Genomic DNA, 15,344 nt, shown 5'->3' with positions numbered 1-15,344 from the left:
TAGTATGTTTACAAAGGAAAAGGCTGGAATGCACAATAAGGTTTTCCTTTATCAGAGACATATGGACTCACCATCACTGGATATATTTGTGAGACACTGTAACAAAGAACACTCCTCAGGCTTGTCTCACATTTCAAGGGTTGAAGGGCAAACCAGATGAACATCCCTCCTAAAAACTGGATGAACCAGCTTTTTCATATGCAATTTCCAATTTCAGTAATCCCCAAGAAGCTTATAAAAGCCAGGATGGAGTCAGTAAAACCTTGTCTTATTAACCTCTGAAAGGACACAAAGGGGTTTGGATCTCAAGGCTGGTCTGGATGCCAAGTGCACCTCCTAAGTACTCTCATACTATCTCAGCCTGCTGTAACTTTTGGCAGACACAATATAGTAGGGTTCACAAAGCAGATGAATACAGTAGATGGAGACAGGTTTACTGGGGTAATTCCCACCTGTGAAAGGCAGGTCAAGCTTCTTTGTACAGGAAGGGCAGTAAATGTCTTTCCCTCCTCTACACCCCCTAAGAAGGGTTTTTTCCCCTGTCCCCCCTTCATATATACATGACCAGTTTTGGAGATTGAATGGTCTCTGAAATTCATTTGTCTCTGCTGATAAGCATATGTCCTTTGAGAGGTCCTCAAGCGACTTGTATTTGAGTCCTCTTACTATTTAGGACCCTTGTGTCCATTTTACATGCAAAATTCAGACACAGGGAAGCTCTACAGAGGTTCCTTGTTGCATAGTTGCCTCTACATGTTGTTGTGGTTGTAAAAACTGGCAACCTTTTTCTGTCATTAAGTATCTTCACTGTTATGCATTTACTTAAAAAAAGAGGTTTTGGGTTTATTTTTTTAACTCACTGAGGTACAAGTTTTGCTATATTTAATTAGAATGCTTGTAGTCTTCAAAACTTAAAAGCAGTGCTTTATAGGATACACCATTCTTCTTTCTGGGTGCCATGAACCATTACATATATGGGTTTGGGGGAAAGATGGATTAAAGAGTCAACAGCTATGTAGGCATTAAGTCAGCAAATCTATTGGATAGTTATTTCTTAACCATTTTATTGAACTCATGTCTTTGTGTGGCCTTTCCTTGGTGTTTGATGGGCATCACTGATGGGTTTACAGGGAAATTCTCCGTGGTTGTCCTGTTTTCCTAAGTTTCAAATGTGCCTATAGATCAGTGATGTGGGAACACAGCAGAGAGTTTGAAATGTGGAAGAATAACAGTCCATGGATTTCTCTGAGCTTTCTGGGAAACTTGAGCAAATGAGCTGAACTTCTGGGTGAATCACTGTTAACCAGAATTGGTGAGGCTCCATGCCTTGTCAGAGAGAATCTTGCTTCCTCTCAGACCACTTCTTTGGGTAAAGGGCAGGAAGGAAGTAATTCTGCATGATTCTAGAGAGATTTTAATGGTCTATGCTCTGTTTTTTAGGAAATATGCAGGAAAAAGCCTACTTTGTCATATGCATATAACTGTAAAGCTTCAACTCTTTATTGTTCTTTGCTTATTTTATAAAGCTTTATTTTTCTGTATCTTCATTCTCAAAGCCTGTATATTTAACCTTAACTAAAGAAGCACAGTAAGCTGAGCAAATGGAGTGGTGTTCAATTTGCTTACTTATTTTCTGCCTCAGCAGGTCATGTACCTCTTCTTGCGGCAGAAGGGGCCATATGCCATGGTTCCTGCTCTGCAGTGTAACCAGATCTGTTCTGTGTGCTCAGTAAAACTGAGCGGGGCAGAATTCGGTCAAGGTGCACCAAGCTTACCCCTTGTGTGCAATAGAACTAATAATGTCCATGCTCAGGAGCTCCAAAGCTTTCTGGAATCACTGGATTTACTAAGAATGCACCATAACTGATTTGGATGTTTGAAATGCAACCAATATGCCCCAAAGTTGCTTGACTGAATTCATGGTAGTTTTCTCAGCAGCTGTGCTGGGTTTGTATGGGAGTGGGTCCTTCTGGATAAGAAGCATTAGAAGAAGGTCATGAGTCAGATAAATACAAATCAAGGGTCCTGAGTACTGTCTCCAGACACAGAATTTATTCGTTTTAAAATTCAGGTACTATTTATAATGACCTTAGATAGAGCATGTATAAGAAGAGAAAAGTGACAAATGTAAATAAGAGGATGTTTTGGGTCTGCTGTAGACCTTCTTACTTGTCTGGTTACTTCACCTCTCTGCTCTTCTGTTCCCTAGCAGTAAAACAGAGTGATGGGAGAAACTTCTGCATGCCTTGAAGCTTCATGAACATTTTGTGAAGTGCTTTAATATCTTTAGGTAAAAGGCTGGGGATAACACAGTCATTACTGCCACATTTACCTTCTCTTGATCTGAGAAGGGGGAATAGGAAATGCAAATACTCGTGTTACCATGAGAGATTAAGATTTGTTCATTTCAAAAATTTTCCCAATAAAGAAGCCTTTCATGCCATCTGGAAATTTCTCCAGAAAACCATCTTCCTTAGCTTTGATTATTTTCCTCCTTATAGTGTTTTGCTTGATCATGTCATCAGTGGAAGAATGCAGAAGTGAAACAAAGGGTAGCAGTTCTAAAAGGCAAATTTTGACACTCCTAAACCTTGTATCCTACTGATGTCAGTGTAAGTTTTAATTCCAGTTGAGGGTTGCAGTTCTTCTCAGAGCTGCAGAAGATGAGCAGACATGGGTATTTGGGTAGAGAGGAAAATAACCAGCAAATATCCACCTAGGCTCTGCAGAGGACCCAGTTGAGAGGCTGATCCCCCATGGAAGAAGAAACATGGCTTTGGCATGATGTTTATATCTTAACCCCTAGTAGAGAGAAGGGTTCAGGAGGATGAGATTTGGAAGAAGGATAGAGGTGAATCTAAGTTAGATGGAAACAAAGGGTGAAAAAGAAGAGGAAGGTGCAGTTCCATAGCAATGCCTGGATTCCTGTGTTGGTTCTGGAATTTGTGGTGGAGCTGAGTGTCACCAGCAGCACTGCTGCATATAGTATGCTCAGTGTAAATAGAATCATAAATAGTTTTGTAAACAGTCAGGATTTTGCTTGTGAAGTGAGTCTTATGGTGACTCTTGCCTTTGCCACTTCTTTCCTTACCTTGTTGGTGGGCTAAAGTTAATATTGCTTAGCCTAGATTCACATATATGAATGTGCTTTCATCTCTTTCTCTGTTGCTTTGTTTATCTGTCTCTGTCTATCTCTCTGTGCGCCTGCTGCTTGTCTGCCTGCCAGTTTTTTCTTTGTCTCTATCACTTCATCATTGAACCCATCTGTGTAGAAAATGGGATATTTGGCTCTCTTGTATTTTTTTATTATTTTTTATTATTTTTATTTGTGTAATTTCGTTCCCTCAGACTTACAAGGATAAAACTCGCACTCCTGGGGGTGCCAGGCATTTTAGATCTTGCATTTAGGAGGAGCCGTGATGCTTTTTGCGTCTGTTTGTCTGTCCATCTGTCTGCTGGTCTATAATAAGCTGTGCAGCGAGACAGCAGCTTACTATCTGTGTGTGTGAAATTAGCTAATTGGTGTTAGCAGCAATATTTTCACATGTTTTATAAGCAAAGTGCAGCAAGGTATATAAATGTAGATATGATCCAGAGACACACACACATACACACACGCGAGCGCGCGCAAGCCTGTCGCTGCTCATGCATAGACGCTCAGAAGTAATTAATGTTAATAAGATTTTAATGTGCTTGTGAGATCATAATGAGGAGAAATGAATGCTCTGATTAGAAAAAGGTAACTGTGTGTGTGTTTTGGCTTAGAACAAGATTTCTCCTCTTTTTTATAAATCGCAATTTCAGAACTTGTTTGTGATTGCATCAGTCGGTTTTTATTTTCAAATTAGAGGTCTGTTTAGCCATTTGAATGATTAGCCAAATAAATGGGTAGAACCCTGATCATAAGGAATCGTGCAGATTTTTTTTTTCCCTCTTAGAAAGCGAAGCTACTATATGACAGGGCTGGGCAGCCTCATCCTTCTAGCATTACATTTTTTTGATGCTGCTTTTAAAGCCTCATCAGCAACTGCTCTCAGAGACAGTGCTCATTTTTTACAAATAGAGATGTTTATCTATAGGTGTCTGCAATACATAATCAACCACTGAAACTATTGTGCCAAGGCACATTCTTGTTAATCAGTAATGATGAATCCTCAGAGTCCAGGTGATCACATGATACCTTGATAATATTTTGAAATAATTAGTTTAGGAAAGCAGAACTGCATATATGTATTTTTTCTTTTCATCAATCAGTTTCCAAATAAAAGGGATGAGAAAATGTTTGCAGGAAATATTTTACAAGCTAAAATGTTTTTTCATCCTGGATGCTGTGTAGTCACCAGACCCCAGGCTGGCTAAAATCCAGCTGGACACTAGGGGTCCTTCTCTCCAGCAAATCAATGAAAATATTGTTCTGAGGCTTTACTGCCATTTGTATACATATTATTTTTATTATTTTAAGTACTAAAATATATCAAAATATTTAAAAGTTCTTGCTTGATAAGGCTATACAAATTCCTGTGGGATTGAGATTTTTTTAGTTAACACTGAGAGGTTAAATACTAAGTTTAAAAACATCTAGAATTGAAAATAAAAATTTTAAAAGTCCATGCTCTAGTGCATCCCATGTTGCATACTTCCCACTTTATTCTGGTGATGCCTGGCTTGAGTGGTATTTTAAAGTGTTAGATCTATTACTGAATCCATGGAACATGGTTCATTTCCAGAAAGTGCTGAGATACTGCAGCAGTGGTTGTGATGAGAAATGTTAGAGCATGGTGATAAGATTGCAATTTCCAAATTGTGCTGAACAAAAACCAGTGTCAGTACATACAGCTTTGACATGATTTGAAGTCTCTAAAGATGATGATGTGACAGTTCATTTATAATGAATGAATTTATTTTGGGGAAAGGAAACGTCAGGCATTATGTATATTTGTTTATTCCTCTAAATACTCCTTTCAGCTAGCTGCTGTACAGTAGGGCCTCTAACACTAGTTCTGATAGCTCAGTCAATGAACTTAATTTTATGAGGTACCTCGGGATATTGTCTGCACAAGTGTGTGCATAAGGATGTCTCTGTGGGTACACCCAAAGCATCACTGAAACCTGAACATCCATGCAGTAAGGCCAAAACAAAGTATTGCCCAACTACTGCCAGTATCCAGGTAAGTTCTAATGACCCTGGATGGAAGAAGGACATCTTTATTTCTCCTAAATGCTTGTAGTTACAGAAGTGCTTTACATTTTGACTTAAATAAAATGGTAGTCTGAACTCTCTCAGTAAGGAAGCAACTAATTTGCTTTAAAAATAACTGATCCTTTCTGTAGGTAATTTTATTAGAATATTTTGGGAAATATCGGTCCCAGTTTAGGATTAGTATTAAATTGAATTAGTATTGAATTAAAAGCTACAATTCATTTACAGAGAGTGCTGAGGTACCACAACAGTGGTTGCGATGAGAAACAGTAGAGCATGGTGATATGTTTGCCATTTCCAAATCATTTCGTGGTGAACAAAACCAGTGTCAGTAGATTATGGCTCCAACATGATTTGAAACCTCTAAAGATGATGTGACAGTTCAAATCCCACTACAAGATTAGTATCCACTTGCATTTTTTTCATTGTCTGTTTCTGGTTGTTTCCTGTATGTTAACATGTCAGTTCCCAAGACTGGCTTCCACAACCTTGAAGAATGAGAGTAGGAGCACAGTAATGATAAACTCTAAATCCACTGAATTTTCATTTTAGAAAAGGAAGCAGCTAATCAATGCAAGGAATTTCTTTTAGGGTTTTTTTTCCCCCCCTGTGTTCTAGAAGGAAAATGTTGAAGAAAACACTGGGTTCCCACCATTGGAGATGAAGTAGCCAAGCTCCCTTCAGCTCCTTTCAGTTGAAAACTCCCTAAGGTTTGGGGAACTCAGGAAGAGCTAAGGCAAATTGGCTAACTGCATGAAGTTAGTATGCAAAAATGAGTTGTGCTGAGTCCTTGGGGGACTGCTTTAATTCAGGAGTAAATTAGTCTTAGACCAATGTAGCTTAACTGAATAAGGAACTACAGGGAGCTTTGCTGTTGAATTAGAGCATCTACTCGCAGCTTCAAGACAATTAAATGTGTGCATATTGGTGTCAAACCTTTAGTTGTTTTGCCTTAGCATTCTCAATGTCCCCATGCAGACTTGGCTTAAGAGATAGATAAAGTATCCCAGGCAATTAATTCTGTACTGGTGATCCAAAGCAAAACAAATTTCAATAACTTTTTTGCTTTGAGGGAAATATCATAAGGCCAGCTATTGCACTGTTCTTGACAGAGTAATAATGATTGCCCTTCTTCTCCTTGGACACTGTTGTGTTCCTGTGCAGTTGCTGAAGGGCCCACATATACTGGAGATGGCTTTCTGCTGCAGTCTGTTAGCACATATGTGAGTTCCAATATAAAGCATAGCAAAGGTAGATATACTGTGTTTTTGCAATGAATTCTAGAATTATTACAAGAAAAACAAATGTATTCACAAGTTCTGTTTCTGCTTTCCTTACATTTGTTTACTCTGGTGTAGTTCAAAGATGAGAAAGAGAGTTTTGGGGTAGATTTGTTCGGTTGTGATGACCGAACAGAATGTGGTGGCAGCACAGTAATGACAAGATACCTTGGGAGAAAAGAGTTTTCTCTTAAAGAGGCACATGCACAAGTGTGAAAATAGGAGCTCATAATTGTATGTTGAGATTGTGCTCTGAAGAGTGTTTTAGAGTACGTTTGCCAACCTTACTCGTATGACATCTGTTTAATTTTACTTTGTTCCTAGGTACACATATAAGGTTACAATGCTGTTAATTTGCAAATTTCATAATTAATGAAAAATTGTGAGTTAGTTTATAAAATCTCGATGCTAAACAACATTGGGTTTGCACAGTGAAAACCCTCTTCATAAGGATGGATTTTGAAAATATCTGTGGGTTCCAGCTCTATCAGGCAAGTAGAGAAAGAACTTGAAAGCTTCACTGGAGATAGTTCCCTGCTCACATCATAGAGGGGTGCTTGTTCAAGTGTGCTAACTGCTCTCAGGTTTTTTTTCATATGATCTAGAGACAGGAAACATACATCCTAAAACTGTCAAAACTTAAACTTTGAAATATGTGATTATCTCATGTCACTTTCCCAATGACTCTATTTATGTTTCTAAATAAGTAGCTGCTTTTTTTCCAAAGTGCTTAATGCCCAGGTGCACCTGCTGAAGCTGCTGGATGCAGAGAACTTCTAGTAGAATATGCATTTAGAAGTACAGTTTTAGATAACAGTTGGCCAGAAGACTCTTAGTTCTAGTGAACTTAGAAATTCCAAATAAATGGTGTCACATTTCTGGCAAAAATGTTATTTTAAAAAGTTGTATAATTGCAGTTTGTGATATTTACATGAAATTAAAACATATGTGTGTCTGTAGGAAGACAGGAACTGTTGAAGAAATCAAGTTGTTTGCCTACTTTGGTCATCTCAGCTTCTGAAAGTACCTAACACTGAGGTAGGTAAGGAAAGCCTTCTCATGAGCAAGTATGGAAAAAACTAGCCATGGAGGACATTACTACCTTACTCTGTCATGAGATAATTGGCCAAGTGTTTGAACAATGTAGGTTTTATACTCAATTTGAATTCTGTTGGACTTAGTAATGGATATTCATACTAGCCATATGAAAGGAATTTTTTTGTTTGTTTATTTTTTAATAAGCTCTTGGTCTCACTGTTACTTTGTAGTAGATATTATCTAATCCACAGGTTGATTCACACATGAAAGGAAATGGCTTAATTTTTCTGAAGTTTTATATGTGGGTATTGGGAAAGCTGTTTGGATATTTGAGGTTGCAAATAATGTAGAAGCAGACAGCACTGAGCAACTAGACAGAGTCAGAAACATGAATCAGTATGGCATGGATTTGCTTCCTGGTATCTCAGTTTTATTATCTTGCGAACATGTGTGTTTTGTGATTAGCAGAATTCCAGAGGCTTCAGGGTTAGCTGCAGTCATCACAGAAGTGTACAAAATAGTTTATATATGTTCTTACTCCTACTCTTATGCCTGTGTTTACCAGCAGTGCATTTGGAAAGAGTCTGAATGTATAAAAAGTGTTTGAATAATGAATTTGGGTAATGGTTCCATTTCTTCAAAAAATGTTAAAACTTAATCTTGTTCTCATTCGCCAAACTGTTCTGCCACTGATATTAGTAGCAGTAGTCCTTACCTATGCCTGCATTAATTATTCAAGAAGAATTGCGAACTTCCCATCTTTCCTGAGGCAATAGATATTATGTATTTACCCATCTTTAAGATATGATTGTTATTTTACAACTCCCTGTCAAGCAGGCAGACTTTAATTGGTGGGAAGAGCCTTTGCATTCTTTTACGTGAAGGCCTTTCCGATCTGCAGGGCACTGTGAGGTTTGGGACTTGCTCGTTCAGTCAATCTCTACATTACACTTCTCAGCCATACTCTTTGCAGTTCATGTGTTGGCAAATGCAACACGGCAGCATCTCTTCTTGCTTTGCATCTCTGTATTCTAGATGCATCAGACCACCCTGCTGGCCAGCTGTGTCTTCTGTGTGCGATCCTGGGAATCAGAAAGAGTCTGTGGTGCTTAGCAGTATCTGAGGGTTTTATGCTTCCAAGTGAAGTTCTGAGCTCAGGGAGATCTGCCAGCAGGCATTTTGTCTGGAGTGACAGCCCAGGTAACACAAACTGCTGTGTGAAGTCTTATGCATTGGGCCAACTGATGTGCCTGTCTTCTAGGCAGGCAAAAAGCTATGAAATCTGACTTGGGAAATAGTTTCCCTGCAGTCACCTTTTGCGATACATGCTGCAGACTGGAGCAATACACTGAGGTACTTGAGCCACTCAAACAGCTAGAAGCTCCCAGCCTTGCTTACCTGGAGATTCTTATCTGACCACATGACAAACATTCTTCCTCAGATATTTGCCCCAAACATCTGAAAAGTGCTTAAGGCAAATAATGTGGCAGGTGGCAACTCGTTTCTGTTGGTGTTGGTAACCCAGCCTGCTCCGCCCCCAGCAGCCACTGCCAAAACACTGACCGTGTCAGGATCTGCACTTTCTCTTCAAGACTAGGGAGGACATCCAAGGCAACACAGGGCAGGGATCATGGGGAGGTGGGCAGGGAGTGAGATAAGGTAAGAGGATGGAGTTGGACCCTGGCTTTGTGGAGCTGAGGAACGCAGGGAGGGAATGAAGCAGGAACCGGTGCTATGGGATTAGCCATGATAGGAGGGTGTGGACAGTAATTTGTGTAAATAAGTGGTTTGAGTAGAATCTGCAATAGAAGGATGGGAAAATGATGAGCTGGAGAGGTCTATTTTGAAGGGAAAGACTGAACAGTACAGACATGCCTCCACCTGTGCGCACTTGGGGTTCATCACAGAACTTGGAGATGTCATTTCCAATGTGTTGGTACCATAAGAGACTTCACTGTTTTTGAGGAAGTTTGTAAACCTTGAAAGTAAATGCAGTTGAGGCCCACTAATTAGATTTTCTGCTTTCTCTATACAGGAGTCCAGTCTTGATGAATGCGTTTTTAACAAATTTGTCAATTTTTGGTTAAAAAACAAAATACTGTGCCCTGGTGCAATTGATTTCCAGAACTCTCTGCCTTTGCTGCTGCTTTCGAGATATTTCATACCTTTTATTCATTTTTCTTTCCCTGATAGTGAGCAGATGACAAAATTTTTTAGATTTCCTGCTGCCACTTTTCTGTGACTTGTTGCTGGCATCAGGCTAGCTGAAGGGTCTGGCAGGTACTGGATTCTATTATGAAGACTCTCTGTTAGTCTCTAACACATGTGTTTTTGTGGATATTTTTCATTTGCTTCACATCTTCTTGAAAAGCATTACCCAGATTGTCTGTTTACATCCTGAAACTTCTGCAGATTTTGTAGAGCTGGAAAGATTACTTCCCGTGTCCTTGGAGCAACATGTCTTTTTACAAACCCCAAAAAGATGATTGACTCCTTTTCTGTCAAATATTGCTAACTGATATTAAGCTTGTAATTCACAGTAACTCTAGATCCTTTTCTGAAAACTGCTGCCTGCTCAGTTATCACTGTCTTGTATTTGTGTCATTAATAATTTCTGCCCAGGTACATTACCTGTAGTCCTGTTGAATCTCATCCAGTACCTCTAGACAATTTCTTTTATTTGCCAAGGTAGTTTTAAATTTTATTCAGTCACTCAGTGCCCTCCTAGGTTGATTTGTCTGCAGGTTTAATAAACATGTTTTCTTTTCCATGACCTAGGTTATTAATAAAAAGTCAAATAGAAAAAAACTCGGGGCAGAAACCCAGTTGATGCATTCTTGTATTTTGGTAATTACTATGTGTTCCCTTATCCAAAATAGTTTTCCATCTGTGTGATACCATGTATATGCTTGTTTTGTTCCTAGCCTACATATAAGAATATTATATAAGATGTCAAAGGCCAAAATAAAGTCAAAGTACATGACATTTGCTTTCTACAAGGTTTCTTTTCCTGTTGAGAAGGAAATTAGTCTGTTTTGGCATGATTTGTTCTCAAATCAATTTGAGTGCTACTTGTCTTTTATACTTAGGTGCTTAAAAGCTGGTTTGAGTCATTGTTCAATAGCTTTTCTGGGAATTAAGCTTAAATCATGTGGTCTGGAATTCCCTCATTCTTTATTTTTTCCTCTCTCTTTTCATAGTAGGTACTAGATTTATTCTTTGAGTCTTTTCTTACCTTCTACAAAGTCTCAAAGTCTGTTTCAGGCAGTTCTTTAAGGAGACCAGGATGAGTTCATATATAAATTACTTGAAAAATATTTAACTTAGCTAAGTACTTTCTAATTTGTTTGCCATTTCTTCTGGAGTAAGACCATACCCCTCTTCATGAGTATTAAGTGAATTATCCATGTCTCTCAGCTTGAAATTTTCAATGAATGGTGGTACAAAAAAGGTGTTAAGCACTTCAGCCTACTCACATCATCTGTCAGTTGAACTTCCTCTGCATTGATTAACAGAGCCACATTTTTTCTCATCTGCCTAAATGTACCAATAGAATGGTTTCTTGCTATTCTTGACATTCCTTGTAAATTTTGTCCTTTGTGCTTTGAACCATTATGATTTTGTCTCTACATGTTTATGTCATTTTTGTACTTACATATTCTGATATCCTTTTGTTTTCTTCAGGATTTTTTTCGGTCTTGATAGTCGTAAAGACCTCATACTTTAGTGCTGCTAAAACTCTACTATTCTTGTTCTTTCCTCTTTATTGGCATAGCTTGTGCTTTTATTATTATAATTGCTTGGAAGAACAGTTATACTTCTTTAACTTCTTTATCCCTGTAGACTCTCAGGGATTTTTACCTACTAGTTCTTAAAGATCATTGAGATCTACGTTCTGGAACTCCACTGTTTTTACTTTGCTTTTATCCCTCTTTCTTTTCCAAAGAATTTTGAACTTCATTACTCTGTCTTACACTCTCACCTACTCAAGTCTGTTCATCCACACAGACTAGAGCCCAGTCTGGAAATAATGCCCCTTTGGTCTCTAATTTACTTTTTGAATTTAAAAAAAAAAAAAGTCCCGTGTGCATTGCATGACAATGCTGGAAAGCTGAGATCTGCTGTGTTCTTGTCTCCACAGGAGATGCATAATTAATTCCCATCTTCACCAACTTTTTCATGCAAATGCTTTGTCTTACTTCTCAAACTGTTTTCAAAATCACATTCATCTCCTCATTTGGTAGTTTGTGGTAGTTCTTGATCATGGCGGAATTAGTTGCTTTTGCCTTTAATCACTACATGTAGTTTTCAGTAGGTTTGATGCTCTGTACATTTTGGGCCTCAGAACATGTTTGTGCAGTCTGTTTCGCGAGGCAACACTCCTTTCCTGTTTTTTTTTTCCTCTTCCATATACCTCTCACAAAGATTATATATTTGAAGTGGTTTATAGTATCAATATATTATGTTTCTTTTCTTATATTTCTGATTTCCATTTAATTTTTAAACAACTCCCCCCTTCTTTTCCTCTTTTTAAAAATTACTACTTCCTCTTAGCTTGGAAGTTCCTTGTGGCAAGGGTTTGTGTCTGTGTCTTAATAGACTTACTGTTCTCTCAGTTTTCCTCATACATAATTTTCTTGGTAGCGTTTTTGGAAGTTTTGCAGATCATTGCCATTACAACTATATGGTTCCCTATAATTTTCCTCTAAAATTAACCCTTTTTATCCTATTTCTGCCTCAGCTTTGTGTGGGTCTTCCCTATTGAGTAACTTTGTTCATGCTCATTTTCTGTTTCTGCCTGTTGTGAACCAGATGAAGGTTGAATGCTGCTTCCCAAACTTTAGTTAATTAATAGCCACTTTAGGGCATTTGAACCCTACATACAAAGGCAATGACAGATTTCTGTCATCCTGAACCCGTCATATTGCCACCAATGTTTGGAGACTTGTATGGAAGGAAATCTTCCATGCATGTGGATATGGAGTGGTCCTTGTTTAGTACTGGGAGAACTGGAAGGACATCTGAATGTGAATCTGTAAGTTTTTAAGTTTTCGTTTTGTGGGTTGGTTGGTTTGGTTTTAATACCAAATAACTGGAAAATTCCATAGAAGATAATATTGAAAGTGCCTGCACAACCTAATTGCTTACATTAATTCCTTTAGAGACCAGCCATTATAAATGATGTTTGGGTACAGGTTACTTAACTTTAGTCATCATCAAGGAAAACGCGTCAAGGCAGCTATTTAGTCTCCCTCTGTTATCAGTGGAGAGGAGGAGAAATACCTCTAGAGAGCTATTCATCCTAAATATATTACAGTTTTAGGATGGGATTAATGGCTCTCTGGAGATGATTACAGTGGCTTCAGTTTGATATCTAACTTTCAGGAAGATAATAGTTAGATTATATGCATCTTAGTCCCTGGCCTGATCAGATTTATCTGAAGAATATTTCTACAGTCCAGACAGATAACGCAGAAAACTACTGTGCTTTTCCTTATTTTGTAGAAATGTTACATGTTAGAATTTTCCAGAGTTTGAAAGAGTATTTGTATTTGACTTAAAATGTTGTATATATTTGTATTTATTTTAAAATATTTCCTTTTTTAAACACTGCTTTGTCTTCTTGGATTGTAACTTGCTACTTAACTTGGTTTGTGGTGAAGAAACTGTTGGGATTCTTGGTTTTTATGTGGTCACTTTTCTATGGGATATGTCCTTTGAGACTTCCCTTCAGCCATTTGCTCTTCAGTATTGCAGGTAAATACTGTTCCATGTTACCTTCCTCACAGATAACATGAAGACTAGTTAAACACAGGTTCAAGAATATTAAACTCTTGTCTCTGAGTTATTATTTTTAGGTGAATATTTGTACTTGTATTTCAGAGCATTTCATGATGCAGCCACTAAAAATAAGTGATCCTGGACAACAGATTAGACATATTTGTTGTTTTCTGAGGAAGAGCTAATGTCATTTTGGTGTTGCACATTTCCCTTTTCATCTCTGTACAGCCGTAAGGTGTCCATGACACTATTATTCTGGCCACTCTGTTGCCAAAAAGTTGTCAAGAAATTAGTGGAGAATTCAGAGAAGAGCAACAGAAGTTAAGAGGCTGAAGAGATTGAAATATGAGCAAAGATTACAAGATTTTAATATGTACAGTTTGGACTAAATGATGACTAAGACATATGATAACAATCTACAAGTATTTGAAGGGTGTAAAATATTAAGACAAAAAAGGAATTATTTTAAGATGTTCAAAGGGGTAAAACTCAGCAGGAAAAATTTCAGTGTGAATCATAAAAACTTCCTGAGACTTGCATGTGCTGAAGTCACGGAGTATGTTGTGCAAGAGAATGGTCAAAAGTCTTAAGTTTCACACAGCCCAGAGATCACACACATGAGTTCACACAAAAGCTCACTGCTCTGGTCCCATCCGTTTCCAAGCAGCTGCCTAGACCAAGTGGTGCTTCAGCAGTGGCTGTTGGACTCTGTGCAGCCCAGCTGGGCAGACACGTTCACCTGTGTCCCAGACTGGCCAAGGGCTCCTGCAGAATGAGCTATAGCTTGGAGGGTTCATTCTGGTGGCAGCAAACTGCCTTCAGCTGCTGTTTTTATGGAGAAACCCTATTCTATCAAATGACTGTACATGCACCCATCCATTTGATAAGCATAGGCAGAATCAAACTGTCACCAGCAGAATATATGTAGAAGATTCAGTGTAATGATGAGTAGCATTTTGGAATATCCCAGCAAAGGATTTATATGACATGGTGTGTGTTTTCTTTTTCCTTTTACCCTCTTCTTTCACCTCTATAAGTTGGTGCAATCACATTAAAAGCTCTTTTCTTGTAGACTTTTCCCCCACAGCTTAAGTCATTGACACATATTTATTCCTTCTGATAAAGGCTGCAGATTTACACTGTGTGTTTAGTTTAGTTAGGAGGTTCTAGTGAATTGTAGTGGACTAGTTTAAGTCTAAAAATATTTAACTGTCATGACCACTGTTTAATCAGGATGGTATTTTTGCTTGATAGGGAAGTCTTTACTGTTTACAGCTGGTTTTACACTCGTGATAGATACAGACAGAAGGAGTGAGGACTACAGTTCTTGCTCCCCCCCTGCCCTCTGTTCCTCATTTTTATTTTCTTGTGTGCAAAACCATCATGCATGCCAGCTTGGGAAGCTGGCATCCCTCCTGTTAAGACCAAACTTGCTCTCTGTTGCAGTATAAATAGTGCTTGCTTCCAGCTTCAGAGCAGTACCCAGTGTTGCATGCGTACAGTTTCTCACTGAGAAGCAATAGCTGTATTAAACAGGTTTCAGTTTATAAAAGGGTTTTGTATTTCTGGCTTTGAATTCACTGGACAACTCTGAGCACACATCTGGGGATAGGCCTTTAAGCTTATGTGATATTAGGTTACTGGAATATTTCAGTTCTGAAGTGGCTCAGTAAGAAGGTCCCACTTCACTGGTATGTACAGGAGAAAGCAAACCAAATGCCATTCTTTATAGTACTCCAGATACAAAGCTGGGAGCACACCCAACTTTGGTAATCCTGCATTATCTTTAATCTGCTGGAAGCGGAGGGGGAAATTGCACCAGGTGAACCAGATAGGTTTTGAAATGTCATTTAGTTTTCTAGGCTGGGGTTTTTGATTTCATAAAAGCACCTTGTTCTACTTTGTAACAGCACCTGACTGGGCAAAACGAGAGACTGTTTTGTCAGACCGAGGCCACAGAGGAAGGCTGAAGGGACGGGCCATTTTTGATTACAGAAGAGATTACTTCAGCAAAACCACTACAGTCTTTGCTGACAGCACGTGAG

At 38.5% G+C, this 15,344-nt stretch overlaps 1 protein-coding gene across 12 annotated transcripts in view; it reads left to right on the top strand.

Annotated features, from left to right (window-relative positions):
• Positions 1 to 15,344, top strand: part of ZBTB20 (zinc finger and BTB domain containing 20) — a 502,167-nt gene that overhangs the window by 39,769 nt on the left and 447,054 nt on the right. The window contains exon 1 of one of the 12 annotated variants that reach the window (XM_027653325.1): positions 7,497 to 7,518. The exons of the other annotated variants lie outside the window; for them this stretch is intronic. The gene's annotated coding sequence lies outside the window, so the exon portion shown is untranslated. Of the gene's footprint in view, positions 1 to 7,496; positions 7,519 to 15,344 lie in introns of those variants that run through there. 12 annotated transcript variants of the gene reach the window in all.

Source organism: Corapipo altera, unplaced genomic scaffold, assembly GCF_003945725.1.
Source record: "Corapipo altera isolate COAL_440 unplaced genomic scaffold, ASM394572v1 61, whole genome shotgun sequence".
In the NCBI taxonomy this organism is placed as follows: domain Eukaryota; kingdom Metazoa; phylum Chordata; class Aves; order Passeriformes; family Pipridae; genus Corapipo; species Corapipo altera.
This window is presented reverse-complemented; position numbering and strand designations above follow the sequence as displayed.